Genomic DNA, 24,494 nt, shown 5'->3' with positions numbered 1-24,494 from the left:
GCATGTATAATGGCAACAACACCTCATCAATACCTTCATTAATTGCGACACAAATCACAATATTTATGCGATTTATTGTGACTTGATGTATGTAGGCTGCACTATTGGAAAATTAAAAACGCGCATAGCGGAACATGTTCAAAAAAACCAAAAACAAGAAACTAATGTATCTGGAACGGCAAAACATTTATTAGATGTTCATGATGGAGATCTGACCACATTTAGTTTTTTCGGCTTACAACATGTAAAAAGGTCCATAAGGGGTGGTTACTCGAGGATACATCTTTAAGAGAAGCTTTCTGGATTTTGTCCCTTGACACTAGATTTCTGAAAAGTTTGAAATGGAAAAACAGATCATACTTGTAATATAGTTAGCTAAATTGTAGCGCTTTATTACGGGTTAACGTGATTTCTAAACGTAAAGCAATGTGATTGGTCTATTATGTTTTAAATACCTGTGTTTGCAAGTATAACGTATTTTATGAGTAAGAACCGTTATGTTTGAAACGCGTAAGCGTCAAAGAGCAGTATTTTTAGTGGCTTCTTTGATGCCATTTTCTGTTTGGTGTAATTTTGTACATGTTTTTTTATTTGCCATGTTAAAGATAAACCTGTGGGAAAAACGCCATACACAGAGCATGCTGCATTTGAGAAAAAAACCACCACTGACCACAAAACTGCCTCAAAAACACCACAAACCATATGTAGTGCTTTTATATTTCACTGTTGACATTAATGTAACATCTGGCCGAACTAAAAAAAACAAAACACATCAAAAAGTTGTTAAAAACACAGTGAAAATTGCACAAAAACGCAGAAAACGCTTCAGGTAATTCCAGCCTCAGGGAATATATTCAGATGTTGCGGTTAAAATAAATCTATCCAAAAAACAAATGTGCTTCTATTGCAATTTGATGTGGTTAGGTTTTGTATTGCAACCGCATGGAGAATCGCGATAAAAACAGGTGACTTTCGGATATGGGTTTTTTTATGCGGTTTTAACAGCAAGTCAACCGCAATGTCTGAATATATCCTCATAGTCACACTTTCCTCCAGGTTTCTTTCGAATTAGATGATCTCTTAAACAAGACTCATGCAGAGCGTTTTCAAGTAGCTCCTAAATCCATTGCAGGGCCAGATAAAAGCCGGTGCTGGGGAGATTTACAGTTTTGTGCTAATTCACAGGTTTGAAGGAGCAGCTCAGTAGGAAGAAAGTGCACCCAAAGTGAGGGGGCCTATTGGATCTTCTGCAATCCCTCTGTAAGATGTCTGTCCCCCACAATTTTTCATACAAGAAACTCTTTGAGCTGCGCACCAATCCGTAACCCGTCAATGATTTATATTCACTTGTGAATAAGGGGATAATGGGAGGTTTTCCCTCTACACTCAGCACTATAAGCATTTTTAGTTTTGTTTGATCTTCTATGCCTGTTGTGCTTTGATGCACATTTTCTGTGCTCCACACCATGATGACCTTAGAGTTGCCCATTTTAGGCAAACCTAAATCATGTTTATCCATCATGTAAGTAACGCGCTGTACATTGCTCTGTAAGTGCTATATAATGGACCAGAGCGAATTTATATTTTCCATATTCTGTGATAAATTTTGATACATTTTCGAACCTCTACTTTGGACTTGGATCCCTGTAGGGTTCTATGGTGAGCTACATTCGGTTAAGTAGAACCACGGGAGGTCCAGATATTGCGGCCATAATAAGGATTGCTTCAATGCTGCTGTATTACGGCTGACTGAAACTCGCCTCAGGCTATATATAATTGTTTGTAAGCTTATTTTAAAGATTGCATTCATGTTGTATGATGGTTTCAGTATAATGATTCCATTGTAAAAAAAAAATGGATCTTTAGCATGGCTGATATGTGTCACATGAACTTATAGTATACTTGCCTACTGGAGATTTCAAGTAAAACCAATCCGGTCTCTGGAAAGCTGGGGGTCTCTTTTCATTTGGTGGCAGACGCTGACCACTCTTCCAGATGAGTGGATCTTCATTTCGATGGCCATATTCTCTGGGCCAAAAGCTGGATTGGTTCTATGCAGAATAAAGCAGGGGAGCTTTGTTCTGCCATGTGAACGGAGTGTTTCAGAAAAGGAGTACACCGCCTCAGAGTGTATACTATATTACAACTCTTGGCTACTCTTCAGTCTATTATATTTGGAGAACACCTTTAAAGAGAATCTTTAAATACAGGATGGAAAGCTGTTCTACATGTTTTTGGTTATCTTTTAATCACACTGATGAGTTTTTATGTCTTGTGTATCTTTTGGTTCCCAATGTGAACAGCGTCTGCTCGGAGGAGACGGCTACAGGGCCTGTTCTTTTTGTTTACAGCTCAACTTATGACGTCACAAAGACGTCATCAAATTTCAGACCCTGCAGTGTATGTACAGTATGGATTTGAATTATCCTCATCCTTGAAAAAAGGGTGTGTTTTTATTTAGTTTTTTTTAAGTTTCACTGCATGACACTGATTTACATGAAGTTTCTACTTGGCAGCACCCCAGAAAATGTTCTACTGTTGTACAATATCACTGTGGGTCTTCCTTTATTAAGGTTTGTTTCATTGGTTTTGGCTACGAGATACCTTGATATGTAACCCTCCAGTTTCAAATTTTTCCACTCTAAGATACTGCACAAGTTTTGTGTGCATACATTTCTATGCACTCTTGAGATCTCCTTTCTTGCCTAATTTGCACGTGTTTAGGGTCAGATCTGCTATCAGTCCCTTGCTGAAGCTCAGGCATTATGAGAACGTAGCTAATTGATGATGGACTCAGTTAATTGTGCCACTTTTGGCATTCCGGTAATTTACCGGCAAGGATCAGCACTAATTGGTTGTGCATTGTTGTCCTGGCCAGGTGACAGAGGAAAATAATTAATGCAGAGGTGTCAATAGGATGTGCTAATGACCTCTTCTGTGTCTTACTTGAGTTGCGCTGTATATACGGCATTGAAATAGAAAGTGACCCTGTACCAGAGCGGTGCTAATATAAATCAGCTTCCGAACCTACAGTCTGTCGTGTATAGTTCTACCTAATGAGGTGAAAAGTTCACCAAACACACAGCAAGCTTTAGTTGGACAGTCATCGTTGTTCGTTTTATTTCTTGTCTTTCTCTTTTATTGGCATATATAGAAAATACACGGCCAGTACCTACGGGGGCACGGCTAAATTATATATAGATGATACAGCAGTAATTGTCTTCCTTCTCTGGTCACTGCAAAGTGGCAATGTCGTTATAAAATGTCATGTACAATCAATACGATTCCATTTGAAAAGAATACACCAGAGCTTTCAAGGTAAGGGAGAGGATAACCCTCATTTCCATGACCTTAGACTGTCCTATTTTCTGCTTCTTATAAACCATCCTGAATTTTTCATGGCTTTTATAGAATGCGTCCTCCTTCCATCTGTTGTAGATCTTGGGCTAAGTGATTACAAGTATTTAGACATACTTTAAACTATTTAAAACATATTAAATATTATAATAAAGCACATGACTTTGGCTACGTTCATCTGAATGCAGCCTAACTCCGATGTGAAAAACTGCCATTTTTCACGTCCGAGGTGCACCCGTGCTGCACCCCTGCGGGACACGTTATCACGCATCCTCCATAGACTAGAAACTATGGAAGGATGCGTGAAGCACAAAAAAATAGGACATGTCCTATTATTTTCACTGACCCTTCACACGCTCCGTTAAAACAACTGTCGTGTGAACGGCCCCATTGAAGTACATGAGTCTGTTTGACGGCCGCTGTTACAACGGCCATCACCCGGACTACATATAAGCTCAACTGAATGAGCCCTTAGAAGGATCTTCAGATATTAGCTCTTGAAGAGTGGGTCAATAGTTGTGTGTTTTTTGCCAGTATATACGCCAAGCTTTCATGGCCGATATAGATCATACAGCGGTGATTGTCTTCCTTCTTTTGGGCAGTTACAACTCCAATTTATGTAGGGTCACGGGTGGATTACAAATTAACAACGGACACTGGCAGAATATTTCTACTGTTTTCCCTCTAGGAAACACGGCTTGCCTTTGTTGGTCTTATATCTGGTTACTATCGAATGCAATAACTTAGGGTAACTGTATTGTCAAAAAACGATTGACATGTGATAGAGAAATATCAAACGTTTTTGAAAGTGCAGATACTCTCTTTTGTGGCTATATACATTAGATGAATGTTTGTGAAACCGGCTGACCATCTCGTGTATCATGACGGTCTTCCGACTCCCCATCCTCCGACGGCAAATGTTGGGGAGCGAAGGATCGGGCTGTTGGATTACATGCCCGATCCTTTTGTTTGTAGGGAGATGTATCTATGGCACGCTTTACATGAGAAACTGCATGTGCAACTTCCCTTTTCATACTTATTGACAGCCTAATGTTTGAGAGCAGTTAAAGGGAATCTATTGTCCGAAAATGTGATTATCTTTTCACAGTAACCACTAAGGCTTCGTTCACATCTGCGTCATGGTCCCGTTCTGACGTTCCGTCTGAGTTTTCCGTCAGAACGAGACCCTGACTGAAACAAACGGAAACTATTGATTTCAATGGTGATGTATCCGGTGCCAATGGTTTCCGTTTGTCTCAGTTGTGCAAGAGTTCAGTCGTTTTGACAGAATCAATAGCGTAATTGACTACGCTATTGATTCCGTCAAAACGATGGAACCATTGCACAACTGAGACCAACGTAAATCACGGAACCCGCAGTACATTACGTCCGAAATATCGCACCACATTGTGGTCTGGTTTTTGGAACTGAATTTCTACAGTGGAAAAAAGCACTGGGGAGAAAAAAAAAGCTATCATTAGCAAACTGCAGGAAGAATGCGAGACTTCTGGATAAGGTATGAGATTTTTTTTTTTTCCTGAGTTGCGATTTTTGCAGCGACTCCACCGCACAATTCGCAACACTTGGCTATCTGTTGCGGGTTTTGCATCCCCATTGAATTCAATGGGGAAAACCCGCAACGGAAAATCAATGAAAACGCAGCATAAATTGACATGCTGCGGATTTAAATTGGAGCCATAAAAAACTACCCGCAAAAAACCAAGCCCTCATCCGTGTTGATGAAAAAATAAAAAAGCTGTGGCTTTTAGAAGGAGGGGAGGAAAAAACAAAAACTAAAAAATGAAGAGTAGCCGTGTCCTTAAGGGGTTAAGAAAGACAATATTGATCGGTTAAATTAGTGGCTATGCAATGTCATAGACTCAAATTCGTGGGTTTTTTTTTGTTTCATTTTTTTAGCACCCTGCAGAGCGACATTTCTCTAAAGTTATGGTGGGCTCTATGTGATTTTCCAGGCACAGATATTGCAGCCTTTTAGGACCCTGCAATTAACACCACATTCATCACCTTCTTTAACCCTTTTAGTGTGACTTTGGGGTTGTGGCAAAATGTGGTTAATTCCTTTAAAAAAATTATTTTCTTTATTCTAAGTGTAGTTTATCTTTCAATAGGAGACTGTAATACCAAAATAAAGGATGACTTTCTAAAAACATTGATGGAAAGGTAGAAATCTCTTCCAAATCACCTTTAGTGGGCGTTCTCTTATAGATATAAAGATACAGTACGTATATAGATGTATGTCTAAGGGAATTCCTAATATATATACACTACCGTTCAAAAGTTTAGGGTCACTTAGAAATTTCCTTATTTTTGCAAAAAAAGCACAGTTTTTTTCAATGAAGATAACATTAAATTAATCAGAAATACACTCTATACATTGTTAATGTGCTAAATGACTATTCTAGCTGCAAACGTCTGGTTTTTAATGCAATATCTACATAGGTGTATAGAGGCCCATTTTCAGCAACCATCACTCCAGTGTTCAAATGGTACATTGTGTTTGCTAACTGTGTTAGAAGGCTAATGGATGATTAGAAAACACTTGAAAACCCTTGTGCAATTATGTTAGCGCCGCTGTAAATAGTTTTGCTGTTTAGAGGAGCTATAAAACTGACCTTCCTTTGAGCTAGTTGAGAATCTTCAGCATTACATTTGTGGGTTCGATTAAACTCTCAAAATGGCTAGAAAAAGAGAGCTTTCATGTGAAACTCGACAGTCTATTCTTGTTCTTAGAAATGAAGGCTATTCCATGCGAGAAATTGACAAGAAACTGAAGATTTCCTACAACGGTGTGTACTACTCCCCTCAGAGGACAGCACAAACAGGCTCTAACCAGAGTAGAAAGAGAAGTGGGAGGCCCCGCTGCACAACTGAGCAACAAGACAAGTACATTAGAGTCTCTAGTTTGAGAAATAGACGCCTCACAGGTCCTCAACTGGCAGCTTCATTAAATAGTACCCGCAAAACGCCAGTGTCAACGTCTACAGTGAAGAGGCGACTCCGGGATGCTGGCCTTCAGGGCAGAGTGGCAAAGAAAAAGCCATATCTGAGACTGGCTAATAAAAGGAAAATATTAATATGGGCAAAAGCACACAGACATTGGACAGAGGAAGATTGGAAAAAAGTGTTATGGACAGACGAATCGGAGTTTGAGGTGTTTGGATCACACAGAAGAACATTTGTGAGACGCAGAACAACTGAAAAGATGCTGGAAGAGTGCCTGACGCCATCTGTCAAGCATGGTGGAGGTAATGTGACGGTCTGGGGTTGCTTTGGTGCTGGTAAAGTGGGAGATTTGTACAAGGTAAAAGGGATTTTGAATAAGGAAGGCTATCACTCCATTTTGCAATGCCATGCCATACCCTGTTGACAGCGCTTGATTGGAGCCAATTTCATCCTACAACAGGACAATGACCCAAAGCACACCTCCAAATTATGCAGGAACTATTTAGGGAAGAAGCAGGCAGCTGGTATTCTATCTGTAATGGAGTGGCCAGCGCAGTCACCAGATCTCAACCCCATAGAGCTGTTGTGGGAGCAGCTTGACCGTATGGTACGCAAGAAGTGCCCATCAAGCCAATCCAACTTGTGGGAGGGGCTTCTGGAAGCATGGGGTTAAAGTTCTCCCGATTACCTCAGCAAATTAACAGCTAGAATGCCAAAGGTCTGCAATGCTGTAATTGCTGCAAATGGAGCATTCTTTGACGAAAGCAAAGTTTGAAGGAGAAAATTATTATTTAAAATAAAAATCATTATTTCTAACCTTGTCAATGTCTTGTCTATATTTTCTAGTCATTTTGCAACTCATTTGATAAATATAAGTGTGAGCTTTCATGGAAAACACAAAATTGTCTGGGTGACCCCAAACTTTTGAACGGTAGTGTATAATCTCCCAAAATTATCCTTTTACCAGCGAGTGGTGAGCGGGGTATTTGATTTTCCCTTCAGGCTCTGTCAGTAGATTACAGCAGAAGTTTGACTCCATTAAAACAGGTCTCCATTCACATAATACAAGCGATTTGCTTTAGAGTTCTGTTATTTCTCTGCGTACAGAAGACTATAAAATATTAAAGAAGTCTTCCGAATTATTAAGTCAGTCATAACATGGGTCTCCATACAAAGCACTAGAAACGGTGCACGCTCCTTCTTGTTAATATGCTTGAGATCTTAGAGATTTTTTCAAAGAAAGTTTTTGAGCTTGCTCTTGGTAAAAACTCACTCCATCAGGCACCACTGACCGCCAGTGGGGAAGTAACATTTGGATGGGATATATATATCGATACAGGTTTCTACCCAAAATTGTAATGTTCGGGAAGTGTCTAATTTACTGAGCGGCTGATGTCTTTTAGCAGTAGTATCGTACTGTGAGGAGTCTTTAGGAGCAGGTTTGCTACAGTCAAACAGACATACTGCGGTAAAACTGTAATGAAGGATCAGAAATGCCTATCGTGTTGTAAGAAATGTGTGCCAAGAAAATTGTAGTACTTTTTTTCTCCTCTGTCATCTACGTGGATGCATAGAATTTTTGTTCTTGAATGTAGCAGCCCCATATTCTTCCTTTAGAGAAACCTAAAGTACACCGTCCGTAGATAGAGCCAAACTATAGACTGTGGTAACCGATACGGTTGATACCACACATTTTAGTGCCACTTGTGATCATTTCACTAACCCTACTGTGCAGAAAACGTAGCTACAAGAGCATGGATGGAAATTCCCCTAATTTTCTGCTATATGAATGTATAAGGCTTCGTTCACATCTGCGTCAGGGCTCCGTTCTAGCGTTCCGTCTGAGCTTTCCGTCAGAACGGAACCCTGACTGAAACAAAAGGAAACCGTAGGCTTCGGTTTGCATCACCATTGATTTCAATGGTGACCGATCCGGTGCAAATGGTTTCCATTTGTCTCCGTTGTGCAAGGCTTCTGTCATTTTGACGGAATGAATAGCGCAGTCGTTTACTATATTGATTCCGTCAAAAAGACGGAACCCTTTCACAACGGAGACAAACAGAAACCATTTTCACCGGATCAGTCACCATTGAAATCAATGGTGATGCAAACAGGAACCTATGGTTTCCGTTTGTTTCCGGCAGGGTTCCATTCTGATGGAAAGATCAGACAGAACGCCTAAACGGAGCCCTGACACAGATGTGAACGAAGCCTTAGTTGGTTAGTATTTTCAGCTTCCCCCTACAATATTTTTTTTTAAATTGTGGTGACTGTAAAAAGTATATTCTGTAGTGTACTGCATGTTAAGTTCAATGAGTCTGCAGATGAGAAGGGTTGTACTGTATTTTTATATACATTTTCAGACTCTCACCACCTACTGCCGTTTCCAAATCCAATATAAGGAAACATCACTAGTCCAGCATCCAAAACCTGACATCACCGGACGGAAAAATGCTACATGCAGTGTTTTTCTGTTCGGCATCACAAATGATTTAAAGGTTACCAAAACTGCTCCCATAGGAAAGCATGAGATTAGAACTGGCATCAGTTTCCCTCCAGTGTTTCATTACCATGCCAGAGACAAATAAAACTGGATTGCCAGACATATGTGAAGGGAGTCTAAGCTGGTCCTTCTTATCACCCTGGTGTGTACAGGGGACGTAGGGGCACTTCTGTAAATCAGACCCAGGCCTGTGTGTTGTGACGGTGGGAGGCCAAAGTCCAGAAGTTGCAACTCTACAATGGATCCACTGATTTCCAGAATATGAGCACTTTATAGAGTGCTCAGAAATCTTAGGGCAGTGGTAAACATACTGTATGTTTCTGATAATGTTACACGCAAATCTGAGCACAGTGACGATAATTCAAATGAACCGTTCTCATGAGAATAGTGAGAATATTACGGGCCGGGTAAAAATACACAAGACATTCATCACATCTAGTGAGTAATGTTTCCAATTCTCATGAATATAAACCAACGTCATTCTTATCCTCCTCTGTCCAGGATTAGTACTATCCATAAATCGGCATAATGTCTCATGTTTCATTGTGAATAAATGGTGCATGTTTGAGCTCTGCAAGGAGACGAAGGGTTACTGCTTCTGGTTTTACTGCCTCATGTAAAGGAATGATGAGAAGATGGAACATGACAAAGTAGATGATGTGTTAAGAAGCTTTACTTGTCTTTACAACGTAAATGTAAGCGTGGATTCAGATGCTGTGGAATTGCGGCAGATTTTTTGAGTGCAGATTCGGCACTGAAAATGAACGTCAATTTACAGTCTACACATGTGGATGATGTTTTATAACCCACATGTAGCGTAAACTATAGACTTGGAATTAAAGGCATGCTGTAAATTTTCTAACCCGCAGCATGTGAATTCTGTTACGGTTTTGTTGCAAATTTTAATGCAGGTTTGTGATGCATAGGGTGAAATTCGCATCAAAATTAATGTAACACTTGCGGATTTTGCTGCTGATTTAGACACAGATTTGCTTTCAAATCCGCGAGGGGAAAAGTCTGCAGCACGTGGAATAAAAAAAGTAGATTGCACCTAGAACCGTCCGGACTCCAAACGTTTCGTGGTGTTGCACCAATATAGAGCATTGTTCCAGCGTATGTACAGTATCTTCTGGACATCTTTTGGAACCTGACACTTCACTTCTGTGGTCCTGGTTTTCTAAGGAATCCTAGGAGCCTCATATCTACGTTTTACCCTTACTGACCTTTCCTAGCTGTGGTAAACCGTGGAGGATCCATTTGCAGTATACAGACCATTTTTGCATGCTTCTCTTCTGCCATAGTGTTGTGCCTATTTGTTTAGCACAACTTCTTAAGGTGATTGGATTTGTATTCAACTTTACAAACTCACAAAATATTCTAAACCTACTAAGACTCTGTTTAATGGATCCGTGTGATCTCATTGACTTGTAGGGTTTCATCTGTTTTTTTGAGGAGCGGTACGAATGGCACTGCAGACCATTTTTTTCTTGCTGTCAAGACGCTAGGGAAACCTGGAGGAACAGGGCATAACATAAGGCGGCAGCCATTCTTTTTTTAGAGCTGGCCTGCCATAGAGGGTAGGATGACAACTATTATAAGATCTGACAATCGCTTCTCATCTCGAAGCAGGTTCTTGATACCGAAATAATGGTGGAGGAGGGAGATTTTGTGCTGTCCCCTAATCCTTCCTGTTTCTAATTCTCTTCGAGAGAGGGAGTAGATGGTAATTTTTAGGGGATTTTTAGTGATATTATCAGATAATGGGAAAAAAATGTCTGTGGGTCCACCGTGCTCCAAAACACATTCCAATCATGAAGATATGAGATCCTTATCAAAATGAGCTAAAATATTCCTGCCCTACAATCCTATAAAAGAAAATCAATAAAAAAAAAAATCCCATACAGGCTGGAGGGCAGAATAATTATCAGTGTGCATTACTGCGGTGTAGAAGACAGATGTCTCTCTGTGATGCGGGTATTGTTCCGATTTTTCTCACTCACGTTACGTTGACATATTCTGCATCCATTATGCGTTTTAGTAGAGCAGGTTTGCTGCATTGCTTTAGCGCTTGAATTCATTGTGTGGATGATTCCCCAAACTATCATATCTGGCATGTTTATGTATGTGTAGTGAATATTTTATACGTAAGAAAATGACATCCAAATAATACAGCAAGTAGACTTTGCATTGGATGGTGGAGGGTAAAGGGGTCGTACAGAATTAGAAAAACATGCTTGCTTTCTTCCAGAAATAGCGCCACATCTGTCCACGGGTTGTGTGTGGTAGTGCAGTTCAGCTACATTGCAGTAAAAGGGGCAACACCACACACAACCTATGGACAGGTCCAGTACTATTTTTGGGAGAAATCAGCAATGTTTTTCTAATTGTGGATAACTGCTTTTACGTTTTTGGTGCTGAGTATTGGTATTTGTTGCACTGTTTGCCCTATATCTGTATGTGTTGCTCGTCTGTTTTGTATTTCATATGACAAGGAATTTTTTGGAAACCATAGTTTGTTCTAGTCATTGGGTGCTTGTCCTGTTTTGAGTGCTTGGTACTAGTGTTGATGATGGCGATAAGTATATACAGAAACAGCTTAAGGCTGGGTTCACACGACCTATTTTCAGACGTAAACGAGGCGTATTATGCCTCGTTTTACGTCTGAAAATAGGGCTACAATACGTCGGCCAACATCTGCCCATTCATTTGAATGGGTTTGCCGACGTACTGTGCAGACGACCTGTTATTTACGCGTCGTCGTTTGACAGCTGTCAAACGACGACGCGTAAAAATACAGCCTCGTCAAAAGAAGTGCAGGACACTTCTTTGGACGTTTTTGGAGCTGTTTTCTCATAGACTCCAATGAAAACAGCTCCAAAAACGGACGTAAAAAACGCCGCGAAAACGTCGCGAAAAACGCCGCGAAAAATGCGAGTTGGTAAAAAAACGTCTGAAAGGCAGGGTCTGTTTTCCCCCTGAAAACAGCTCTGGATTTTCAGACGTTTTTGGTCACTACGTGTGCACATACCCTAACAGTCTGTATATAAACTGGCACAAAAGGAGAAGCGATAAGGATGTTCTGTTGTGAGAGCAAACCTTTCAGTACAGGCTTTATTAATATCATCGCCACTTACAAAAACCAGCATGCAAATTCAACTCTCCCAGCACAATAGAGACAATGGCCCCAGTGATGTGTCTTATCTGCAGTTGTGTCAAGGCTCATGAGGCAGAACTGCAACTCTCAACTTTGGGGGGGGGGGGGTGGGAGCAGTACTTTGATTAACCCTTTTGTACTGTAGAAGTAGTAAATGTCAGCGAGGAATGAACATAGATTTCACTGAGCCGTTTCTAAATGTTTCTAAATGAGAATAAACGCCTGTGTGGTAGAATCTTATTGCCTTGATCTCTAACTATTATATGAAATGTAAAACTTAACTTTAGCAACCAGTGCCAGGCAGCTGCTGCCAAAGCAAATAAAACCATGGGATGTAATAATAGAAGCATAGATGGACCTGACAAGAACATAGGAGAGAAATTATTAAGGGCTGTGCACCAGAATTTTGGTGGAAAAAAGGTCACAAAACGCCTTAGGGTATGTTCACACACTAAACTAAGAACGGCTGTAAAATACGGAGCTGTTTTTAGGGCTAAACAGCCTCTGATTTTTAGCCGTTTTTTTAAGCATCAAGCGTTTTTTTTAATGCGTTTTTTTTGCAGCCGTTTTTGGAGCTGTTTTTCAATTGACCTAATGGAAAAACGGCTCCAAAAACGGCTCAAGAAGTGACATGCACTTCTTTTTACGGCTGAAAGGCTGAAAATAAGCCGTGTGAACATACTCTTATTTGTGCAAAAATATCTATTTTTTTTAATGTTTTTCTGCCGTTCTCTACACTTTTCAAATAAAAAAGTCAGCAGTGTTTAGTGGATGGGAAGGGGCCTTAGACGGCCAACAAATTCACTGTAATTTATACCAGAAATTGGCATAAATTATAGATCAAATCTATGCCACATCATAGCTGGCGTAGATTGGACTTTGACGCATGGACAGCCGAGGATGCGCTGAATTTAATCAGACGGATGTACCTGTTAATAAATTAGACACATCTTTAGATTAATTAGACAGTCCTCTTTATATTAAGACCATGGTATGAAATGCCAGTCTTAATAAATTCCCCCTATAGTTTTGTCTCTATACAAATCACTTAAGACCTTACAGGGAATATCATGTACAATTTTGGTCACCTGTCTATAAGAAAGACATAGCAGAGTGAGTTTTATATAATTTTGAAGTAAAGATGGAGGAGATTTTTCTAATGATCGTTGTATACCTAGGCCTGTAACCATGACAAGGGGACATCCACTTTGTCTAGAGGAAAGACCGTTTTACCATTAGCAAAGACTGGATTTCTTTTCTCTGAGAGCAGTCACACTATGGAACTCCCCCCCAAGATGTTGTGATGGTTAAAGGGTAACTAAACGTTCTACAAACTGCAGACATGGCATAGTAACACATCAGAAGTTTTGATTAGTGGCGGTCCGAGCACTGAGACCCCCACCAATCGCTAAAACAAAGCAGCAGAAGTGCTCGTGTGAGCGCTGAGCTGCTTCGTTTCTGTTTGACTTTTTCCGGAAAGCTGATGTAGCGGAGTACGGGCTCATAGACTTTCTATTGAGCCCGTACACCGCTACATTGATTTCCAGATACAAAGCGAAGCAGAAACGAAGCGGCTGAGCGCTAACACAAGCACTTCTGCTGCTTTGTTTTAGCGATTGGTGGGGGTCTCAGTGCTCGGACCGCCACTAATCAAAACTTCTGACATGTCACTATGACATGTCAGAAGTGGTTGTGTGTATGTGTGTGTATATATATATATATATATATATATTTATTTATTTATTTATTTTGTAACACCTCACTTTGCAGCCCGGGAACAGCTGTGTGGTGATTTGCAGGGTGGTTTTAGTTTTTTCTGTGATGAGCGGAGTATTCATTTCTTTCTGCATCTCGTGTTGTCTACAACACTTGTTTTGCATTCGATAAATTTCTGAACCCCAGGACGCCCCTGCTACGTGCGGATATTTTATCTTCCCTCCTGGTTATATTGACCAAAGTGCATCAGAGAGAATGAAAAATTTTGCTTTGCGCTTTCATCTGCTTTCTTTTGAATTCTGCCGGGGGAAACTGTTTAAGTAAGATAGGGTAAAATGAGCATTGGAGAAGGTTGCAGTAAGTTGAATGAAAGCCGGACAGATAATTACGTGTTAGACCTTCCAAAAGAACTAGTCCTTCTGATAATTTTTTTCCTCCGTCTTTTTGCTTGCGCTCCATCTTTTGAAGTACATTTCTTTGCACCTGAATGTCAACAGAAGGAGCTGCTGGGCTCCATTTCCGGCACATTTCTTTTTACCAAATAAACTACAACTTATGTGTTTTTTATTCTTTCAATGCAAGGTTATATTTCAAAGGCAAGGTTTATCTTTGGTGAACTCAGGGAATTGCATTTACAGCAACTACCCTAATATATATCTATTAGAAGAATCACTGCCTTTATAACACTTAAGAGCAATTTCCTAATATATATTCTGGGTGTATGTGCAGAGTTGGTCCCCACCTATGGGGGTCGCCTTGTCGTGGCAGGTGGGCAAACACAATTTGATCAAAATGTGCACTAAGAACCTCCCCATTGTAAGTAGATTTAGCAGTAATGCATATTATTTATATTTAGCAGTTTAGGTGACATTGGTGTTCGCATATATATATATATATATATATATATATATATATATATAATCAGGTTTAAGTGAAGCTCCACATAAAATCACTTTAAATAATATATTATAGAATTGCATAAATAGTAATTCCCTTATGTACCTAAATGAGTGTCCCACTAGTAACAGGCAAGATTGTTTTGAATTCCTGTAGTTAGCTGCCGGCACTCCGTTTGTAAACTTGCAGATCGTGATTGTTTTTTTGAAAAATTAACCTGCATCTGTTGATGAAAGAGCAAGACAAGTGCAAATCAATGGTCCCTGTAGAAGTCCCAGCTGTAAAAAAAATAATTATATTATAGGGGAGTACTGTATTCACATGTGCAGGTTTTGTGGATTTTTTTTTACTGAAATTATCACAAAGTAGTGTAAAACGCAATTGCATAAAATTGCGCCAAAAGTGCAGCACTTTTGGTAAAAAGCAACATTTTTATGCGGTATGTATCTTTGTAAAATATCTTATTACTGGAAATGGCATCTTCTTCTCCTTCCAGCACAGGGCCGATTCTAGCTTTTCTGCTGCCTGAGACTAAAATTGAATTGGCGCCCCCCCCCCCCCCCAGATCTTGATTGGCATCCCCCTGGCTGCTCTACATCACTACTAGCCTCATCTTGCAGATGCACTGTTGCAGAATACACCTCACTGCACGTTGCCTTCCCATTGCGTACAAAGCAATGGCGCATCCGAGAAAGCTGGAGGAGACTAGTAGTGAGGCATAACAGCCAGGAAGATGTCAATCAATCATGGAAAGGTGGGTTTGGAGTCAGGACTGTATGACTGTTCAGGATAGCGGCACCGCACCATGACCCTTTAAAGAGTGATTAGCATATGGCGTGCGCTTTTTTTTAAAAGATGACTTTATAGATTTTGCTGCATCTGAAAAAAACATACAGGGGAATGTTTGGAAATAGTTTCAGGTCATGTATTACCGCATGGTGGCGGTTCAAGGAGTTAAAACTACCTGACCGGTTTCCATTAAATAAACAATGAATTGCAACATTTCCATCTGACCTGCAATTTTGTCATTATAAAAATGTCCTATATAATTACAGCACCAGAACCATGCTTAGTACATATATACAGCACCAGAATCAGGCTCAGTACATAAATACAACTCCAGAACCAAGCTCTGTACATACGTACAGCTCCAGAACAGAGCTTAGTACATATATGCAGCACCAGGATCAAGCTCAATACAGCACCAGCACAAATACAGTGCAGTACAGAGATCATTTGCAAATTAAGTGCAACCCCTGTCGTATAGGGTTGTACAGCGTAAAACTACCGCTCCCATCATGGCCCAAACAATGGTAAGAATATGCTGGGAGTTACTGTTTGACAAAAAAAAAATCATACCACCCATCATCTCACTGCAGATCATACTGTGACTACAATACAGATTAGTGGCAAAATAAATTTTTACATTTAGTGACTCACGGGTGATGTCTTCTCAGATTGGAGTCATGGAGATATTTATTTGTGTTCTATACGGCAGATTTTATGTATCGTTCAGAAAACTGTCATCTGCAGAAGTTCTCTGATGACACTGTAGTTATGGTAGTTATGGTAGTAATGAGGGCTCTGAAAAAGAATATAGGGATCTGATAAGGGATTTTGTTAGTTGGAGTACTAGGAACAGATTAAAATTTAATATTGACAAAACTAAAGAAATTATTATTGACCTACGTAGGAAACCAGAGATGGTGGTGCCGGTGTCTATTTTTGATCAGGAAGTGGAATGGGTGACATCATATAAATATTTAGGAATATATCTAGATCAAAAGCTAAATTGTATAGAAAATACAGAAAAGGTGTATAGAAAGGTAATGAGCAGGTTGTATTTCTTATGGAACTTGCGCTCATCTAATGTGTGTTACACACTGTTGGTAATGTTTTAGGACTGTGGTGTCGAGTATTATATTTTATGGTGCGTTTTGTTCTGGCGGTAATATCAGGAACGCGGAGATGAATAGGTTAAAAAAAGGTGGTCAAAAAAGGAAGAGCTATAATGGGTGGAGGCGTGCCATTGTTTGAAGCGGTATTGAGGAAAAGAACATTAGGGAAGATTTATGCGATTATCTTGGCCACATCCGTTACATAATATATTGGAAGCGCAGCACAGTTGTTTCAGTCAGCGGCTCCTACAGCTTCGGTGTAGTAAGGAGACATTTAGATGATCTTTTATGCCAACCTCAATTGCACTTTACAATATGTCTGTGCTAAAGGGGTAGTATTTCTTAATTTTTTTTTTTTATTGTATTTATATGTGTTTTTGAAATGGTAATGTTTGTCCTTCTTTGATTATGTATTTTTAAATTGGGAGTGCTAAAAAACAAAATAATTTCCCTGCGGGGATAAATAAAGTTTTATCCTATCCCATCTACGGATGCACGATGCATCAAAACTTCGATACTGTTTCGTTACTGTGCACCCGGAAACGGTTCAATACCGTTATTTCATGTATTTCGATACTAAGCTGTGCGGCCGCACAGCTTAGTATAGCAATACATAAATGTTGTTAGAGCGGGGCTGCGGCTGTGTAATACATGTGTAACACAGCCATTTCCCCGCTCCTGAGTCCTGACAAGTGCGCGCACGCGGTCAGCATGATGTGATGCGACCAGCACTGCACTAATGATTGCCGACACTGAAGACAGAACATGGCGGGCGCACTAAAACCCCGCCCCCATGTTCTGTCTTCAGTGCCTGCGCTGCTGCTCATTAGTGCAGCGCCAGCCGCATCACTTCATGCTGACCGTGCTCACTTATTGTCAGGAGCGGGGCAATGGCTGTATTACACAGCCGCAGCCCCACTCTAATGGCGATCAGGGAAACCTCTCATCTCCGCCGTTATTCCCCTGAATGCTGCGATCAAAGCTGATCAAAGCGTAACAGAGAATCTCTGTGACATGATCGAGGAACATACCATATATGGGCAGACAGCCCAGGGTCCATTGAAGGACCCCAGGGCTGTGTGACTATATTTCCTGTTGTTAGGACATACTTAGTACACAGGCAATTGTTAAGAAATACCTATCTGTACACAGGCTAATGTACTGGCATATACATATACAGTACATTAACCCCTTAACGACATGTTTTGTACTAATACGCGGCAGCCATTAAGGGGGCGTATGGAGCGGGCTCACGGGCTGAGCTTGCTCTATACACGGCCGACACCTCACTGCAATGCGCGTAATCAAAAATCACTTTGATTCCTCCCGTTTAACACCTTAAATGCCTCTGTCAATCGCGACTGCAGCATTTAAATTGTTAGAATCAGGGGGCGCAATGGCGTGTTTGAGTGGGCGCCCCCCTGATTCTAACAATTTAAATGCCGCAGTCGCGATTGACCGCGGCATTTAAGGTGTTAAACGGGAGGAATCAAAGTGATTTTTGATTACGCTTTGATCAGCTTTGATCGCAGCATTCAGGGGAATAACGGCGGAGATGAGAGGTTTCCCTGATCGCCATTAGAGTGGGGCTGCGGCTGTGTAATACACGCCATTGCGCCCCCCCCCCCCCGGAGCACGATCGGCCGTTTACAGTGTTTGTTATGGCAGTCTGGGGGCCTAATAAAGGCCCCCAGGTCTGCCATCTTTGTACTCCTTTGAAGCTCTGCCTCTGGCAGGGCTTCAAAGGAGACTGTCAGAATCACGATATGCTGCAATACATTAGTATTGCAGTATATCATGCAAGCGATCCAACAATCGCCGGTTCAAGTCTCCTAGGGGGACTAATAAAAAAAAAAAGTAAAAAAACAGAACAGTTAAATAAAGATTTTTATAATGTTCCAAATACAATGAAAATATGACAAGTTAAAAAAAAACCTTTTCCCATTTAATCCCTAAAGCAATGTTAAAAAAAATAAAAGTTAACATAACTGGTATTGCTGCGTCCGTAAAAGTCCAAACTATCACAATATAGCGTTCTCTAACCTGCTCGGTGAACGAGTTAAAAATATATATATATAAAATATGCAAATTGCTGAGTCGCATGTACTCCAAAATGGTATCGGTGAAAACTACAGCTCGGCCCGCAAAATTGAAGCCCTCACATCGCTAAATTGCTGGAAAAATAAAAAGTTATGGCTCTCAGAATTTGGCGATACAAAACATTTTTTTTTTAGCGAATAGTTTTATTTTTTTAAAAAGTGGTAAAACATAAAACAATACATAGAAATTTGGTATCGCCGTAATCGTATCAACCTGTAGAATAATGTGAATATGTAGTTTTTACCGCCTGATGGACGCTGTAAAAACAAAACCCCCCAAAAAATGGTGTAATCACTGTTTTTTTTTACCCATTTCACCTCACAAATATATTTTTTTTCAGATATTCAGTACATTATGCTGTACAATAAATGGTGCCATGAAAAATGACAACTTGTTCCGCAAACAACAATATGGCTCATATGGCTATTTCGACGAAGAAATAGAAAAGTTATGGCTTTTGGAAGGCGGGGAGGAAAAAGACTAAAATGAAAAACCTGGCCTGGTCTTTAAGGGGTTAAAGTTTAAAAACAAAAAAAAAGTACTGTTAAAAAAAAAAAAAAACACACATTTTTTACAGTAAACATAGTCTTAATGCATAAAATATACACACATTCGGTATCGTTGCGACCGTAATAACCAGAGGCGTAGCTAGGTTCTCCAGCAACTGGGGCAAAGATTCAGTTTGGCGCCGCCCAAACTTCTTTCCCGACATCTCCTTCCCCCTCGCCATGTTTGTTTTCTCTACCAATCAATGACGTGTCATTTCTTTTCCACATTTATTTATGTAACTCGAGCATAAAAACATTTGTACATTTTACAAGCAATATAGTTCTATACACAACACCAGAACCAAGCTCATTACATATATACAGCACCAGAACAAAGCTCATTACATATACAGCATCAGAACAAAGCTCAGTACATAAATACAGCATCACAACCAAGCTCAGTCCTTAAATATAGCTCCAGAACCAATATTATTACATATATACAGCACCAGAACCAAGCTCAGTACATATACTAAATTGAGCTGTATTTGTGCTGGTGTTGTATATATCATAATCATACCACCCATCATCTCGCTGCAGATCATACAGTGACTACAGTACTGATTAGAGGCAGAATAAACATTTACATTAAGTGACTCACCGGTGACGTCTCAGATTCACGTTCTTTTTCTCCATCCGGTCCAGACCTCTATAATGACTTCTCCCGGTCACAGCCCATTTCTGCAGTTTGCAGCTCAGATGTCTTCAGCTTCTCACTTTTCAAACATTTCTACACCTATAATCAAAGATAAAGTTCTCATTATACCACACACTACGCCCCTAAATATAATAGCGCCATACACTGCACCTCTAATTATAATAGCACCATACACTGTGCCCCCTGTAGATAGTGCCTGCCATAGAGCCCCCTGTAGATAGTGACCTACATATATCTCCCCCTATAAATAGAGCTCCACATATAGCCCACCCCTGTATATAGTGCCTCACATATAGCTCCCCCTATAGTGCTCCACAGTTAGCTCACCCCTGTATATAGCCCCCCTGTAGATATAGACCACTCCTGTATATAGTGCTCCACATATAGCCCACCCCTGTATATAGTGCTCCACAGATAGCCCACCCCTGTATATAGCCGCCCTGTAGATATAGCCCACCCCTGTATATAGTGCTCCACATATATCCCCCCCCCAGTATATAGCCTCCCTGTAGATAAAGCCTCCTGTAGATAAAGCCACCCCACGTAGATAATGCCACACACTTTTTTTTTATTAGGATAAAAATAAATAAATATACAAACTCACCTTAATCCTTTTCCCGCGCCGTCTGGCGGCAATGGAGACCTGCTCTCTTCTGCGCAGGTCTCCTGGGGTTGAACAACGCAAGCAGCGCGATGACATGATCGCGCCGCTTGCGTCTATGAAAGTCGCTGATTGGCAGGGCAGAATGATATTCCCTGTCAATCAGCGCCTTTCAACGACGCAAGCGGCGAAAAGTATAGCGCCGCTTCACTCGTAGAAAGGCGCTGAATGGCCGGGCACGAAACGTACCTTCTTATTCATTGGTTCTAATTGTACCTGTGTCCTATAGACACAGGTACAATTATAGTGCAGGAGGGAGTGGCGCCGCCGACCCCTCATTGAGGCAGCAGGCCACCGTCACGGACGGTGCGGCCCTGGCGCCCCCCTCTAAGTTGTGCCCGGGGCATATGCCCCGACTGCCCCACCCTCCTAGCTACGCCCCTGGTAATAACACATTTGTAGTGTCATTCATGTTTACGCTGTTATAAAATAAAAACTGCTTTCTTTCACTTATTAATGTGAGGCACGATGTATTATTAATTTTGAACCTCCATGTGCCTCACATTAATAGTAATTAACCCCATCATGTACCTCACACATTAACCAAATGTTGTCCATTTTGACAGAGGAACATGATAGGGTTAATTACTATTTATGTGAGGCACATGGAGGTTCAAAATTCATCACACCTCGTGCTTCACATCAGAAAATGGAAGAACTTTTTTTTTTTATTGTTATTGTTGGCAAAGTATAATTTTGGTATCGAGTATCGCAATACTACACGAAGTATCGGTATCGAAGTCCAAATTCTGGTAGAAACATCCGTGTCCTGCCATTCAGTGCCTTTTAATGACGCAAGCGGCACAATATTATCTTCACGGTGCTTGTGTCATTGAAAGGCGCTTAATGGCAGGGCTCGTCCACACGCTGCAGGATTGCCACATTTTTTCTGGCTGGAATTTCGGACGGAAAAAACGCAGCAGAATACAGTAGCAGCATAGTGGATGAGATTTAACAAATTTCATCCACATGCTGCGTAAAAATTCCGATCAGCAATTGACCTGCGGTGCGTATTTTTCGGACCGTAGCATGTCAATTAATGCTGCAGAAAATGGCCAGAATTGTTGCGTTTCTCAGAGGAGATGTCTGAGATGAAAAACGCAGCAGAATACGCACCATTTTCTTCCGTAAAAACAGCAGGAAAAGGTGTGTTTTTGCCGCAGCGGAATGTCTGCGTTCTTCATCGAAATTGCTGCAGAAATTTTCTGCAGCAATTCCATTGTGTGTGGACAAGCCCAAATACAGCAGAGAGAGCAGGGGAATGCAACTACAGTGTTTCTCGCTCTCTTTCTCTCTCAAGAAGGGGTAACGTCTGATTTACTATGGGTGCTGAAAAACTAGATCACACTCGAAAGAGCCGCCCCCCCCAACAACTCCACATGCATCGAGAGAAAAGAAGATGCATTTCTACAGACATAAAGGCTAATAGAAAAATTCTGAATACACAGACTTGACATACAATTCCTGGCTGCACTACATTTAAAAGGATTGTACCCGGGCCAACAGTTATTACCTATCCACCGGATAGGGGATAATTGTCTGATCACCCCACCGCTGGTACACCCACCGATCGCGGCCCCAATTTTCCTCACTCACTGCACCCCCACAGTGAGTAAGAGCCTGAACGGAGCAGCGGTCAAGCATGCACCTGTCTTAGTGTTTATAGGACTGACAGAAATAGCTGTGCACTGTACTCGGCTGTTTCCAGTCCCACAGACATTTGAAAGGAGTGGCAGCGTGCATACTCGAATGCCACTCCATTCAATGTCCTCCTCACTGCGTTCGAGCAGTAAGGAGGAACAGGGGTTTTCGGGATCACCATTTTTGCAATGAGTCAATTATCATCTATCCTGTGGATAGGTGATAATTATTGCATACCCCTTTATTATACAGTATATTCATAGCCGCGTAAGAAGTGATAGTGTGTACTTATTATTACAAATAAAAGATCACAAAGGGCTTGTCCACACACAACGGAATTGCTGCAGAAAATTTCTGAAGCAATTCCGTTGAAGAACGCAGACTTTCCCCTGCAGCAAAAACTCACCATTTCCTGCATTTTTTACAGCAGAAAATGATGCGTATTTTGCTGCGTTTTACTCAATGCTGGGAGGTGGTGGGATCTCCTCTGAAAAACGCCGCAATTCAGTCCACTTTCCGCAGCAGGAATTGATATTATGTGGTCCAAAAAATACGCAACGCAGGTCAATTTCTCCTCGGAATCTTTACGCATGTGGATGGGATTTGTTCAATCTCATACACTACGCTGCTACGGCAATTCCGCAGCATGTGGACAAGCGCCAACAGGCAATATAATAGGTAGTAAATAACCATCTGCAGGTTTTTTGATTGTCTAGTCAGTCCCTTGACCTAAATCTGATTAAAGATACTTTGACTGAATTAGGCAGTTGCCTTTGCAACTGCATGAACTAGGGATATAACTAGGGATATAGTTTCTGTTGATCTGCAATAATAAAACAATATTCACTCTAATTGCCAACTTAATCTCATTTATACCCTTTAGTTGTGCTTCTATAATGCAGATAGATACTAGACCAAACATTAATATGATAGTTCAATTTTATAAATATTTCATTACTTCACCAAGGGAAATAAATGTATGCTGGACAGAAAATCTTGGAAAACGGAAATAATAGTAGTAATATACTGTGTCAATGAAACATTCTTCGCCTTCCCCTGGAGCGAATTGTGCTGAGCTGCAATACAATGGACAGGCGTGGAGCAGTTTCTGGGGGTGGGGGGACAGCATACTAGACGTAGAATACTTGAATGCGCTATTCACTCCCTTCAAGTCGGTATTTTGTAGCATCACCTTGGGCATCATTTTCCGCCTTGGGTCTGTGGGCAAAATTTTTTATCGGCTTTGGAATTTTCTCAATTTTTCTTTGCAAAACTGGCATGGGGACATTTACGGGAACAGCAGCTCAATTCACAAATGTATTATTGACAATGTATTATTGACTTCAGCAGGTTTTCCTCCAGTGTGTCCCTGTATGTTGCTTCATTTGTTTTAGCCAGTATCATATACAGTATATCATATGCAACTGCTGAAGAATCCAGACAACAGTGGTGGTATGGACAGTCTCTCCCAACTTTTATTGGCTTCCCTCAAGCCCTCCATGCCTGACCACTCACTTTCAGAGTATTGCCTGCTCTGGGCAGATTTACAGGCATTCCCTTTTCCTTTTATTATTTTTTTTAAATGATTGACTTTAAGGGTAGGGTCACACACAGTATAAACACTGCTGATTTTCCACCAAGGATTTAATTGCGGAAAATCCAGTGTATTACAGTAGCAGCAGAGTGGATGAGATTTAAACAAATCTCATCCACACGCTGCGTAATAAATCCGCTAAAAAACGATTCAGAAATTGACCTGCGGTGCTTTTTTTAAATCTGCAGGGTGTCAATTTATTCTGTGGAATCGCTGCTCTTTTGTTGCGGGTTTTACAGCAAATAGGAAAATGTTGCGATATTTGCATTGGAAAAGCTTTGATTCTGCTGCAAAAAAAGCAAGCCAGAAAAAAAAAACCACCTTTTTTTTCGGTGACTCCACCATCGAACATGATTCGTGACTAGGAGATCACAGGGATTATAAAACTATTTATTCAATAAGCGTACAGGGTAAACGGGTTTGGTGAGTTTATTTTTTTTTAGGAGCTGGCGTATAGTTCACTTTGTGGGGTGTAGCAAGATAGAGGCCTGTGCCTGGACCCGTAACCCCCTCCATCAGGCTAACCCCCCTTCCCCATTGGACAATAAAAAAACGGGGAAAAAATATGTATACATCCCCTCACCACACCTCTGCGCTTCTTCCGTCTGGCTCCCTCAGCATGTTGCGGCTCATACAATGTACTGACGCCGAGCAGTGTCAGAATGTTGTATGTGATGCAAACCTCAGGACGTTGTATCAGCCGTGGCATGCTTAGGGAGCTTGAGGGCGCAGAAGAGGAGCGTGAGGGGAGTATAATTTTCTCTGTTTTTAGTTTATTACCGATGGAGGGAAATGGATGGCGC

The 24,494-nt window shown here is 40.9% G+C and overlaps 1 protein-coding gene and 1 long non-coding RNA gene across 3 annotated transcripts in view; one reads left to right on the top strand and one right to left on the bottom strand.

Annotated features, from left to right (window-relative positions):
* Positions 1-24,494, top strand: part of AVEN (apoptosis and caspase activation inhibitor) — a 415,433-nt gene that overhangs the window by 332,021 nt on the left and 58,918 nt on the right. The gene's annotated exons all lie outside the window — the stretch shown is intronic.
* LOC142665274 (uncharacterized) overlaps positions 16,039-24,494 on the bottom strand; it is a 33,655-nt gene continuing 25,199 nt past the window's right edge. Inside the window, exon 3 of the long non-coding RNA XR_012851456.1 lies at positions 16,039-16,175. This is a non-coding gene — a long non-coding RNA (uncharacterized LOC142665274). The remainder of the gene's footprint in view (positions 16,176-24,494) is intronic.

Source organism: Rhinoderma darwinii, chromosome 12 (assembly GCF_050947455.1).
Source record: "Rhinoderma darwinii isolate aRhiDar2 chromosome 12, aRhiDar2.hap1, whole genome shotgun sequence".
Lineage (NCBI taxonomy): Eukaryota > Metazoa > Chordata > Amphibia > Anura > Rhinodermatidae > Rhinoderma > Rhinoderma darwinii.
The sequence above is the reverse complement of the archived record's forward strand: the minus strand, read 5'-3'. Positions and strand labels throughout refer to the sequence as shown.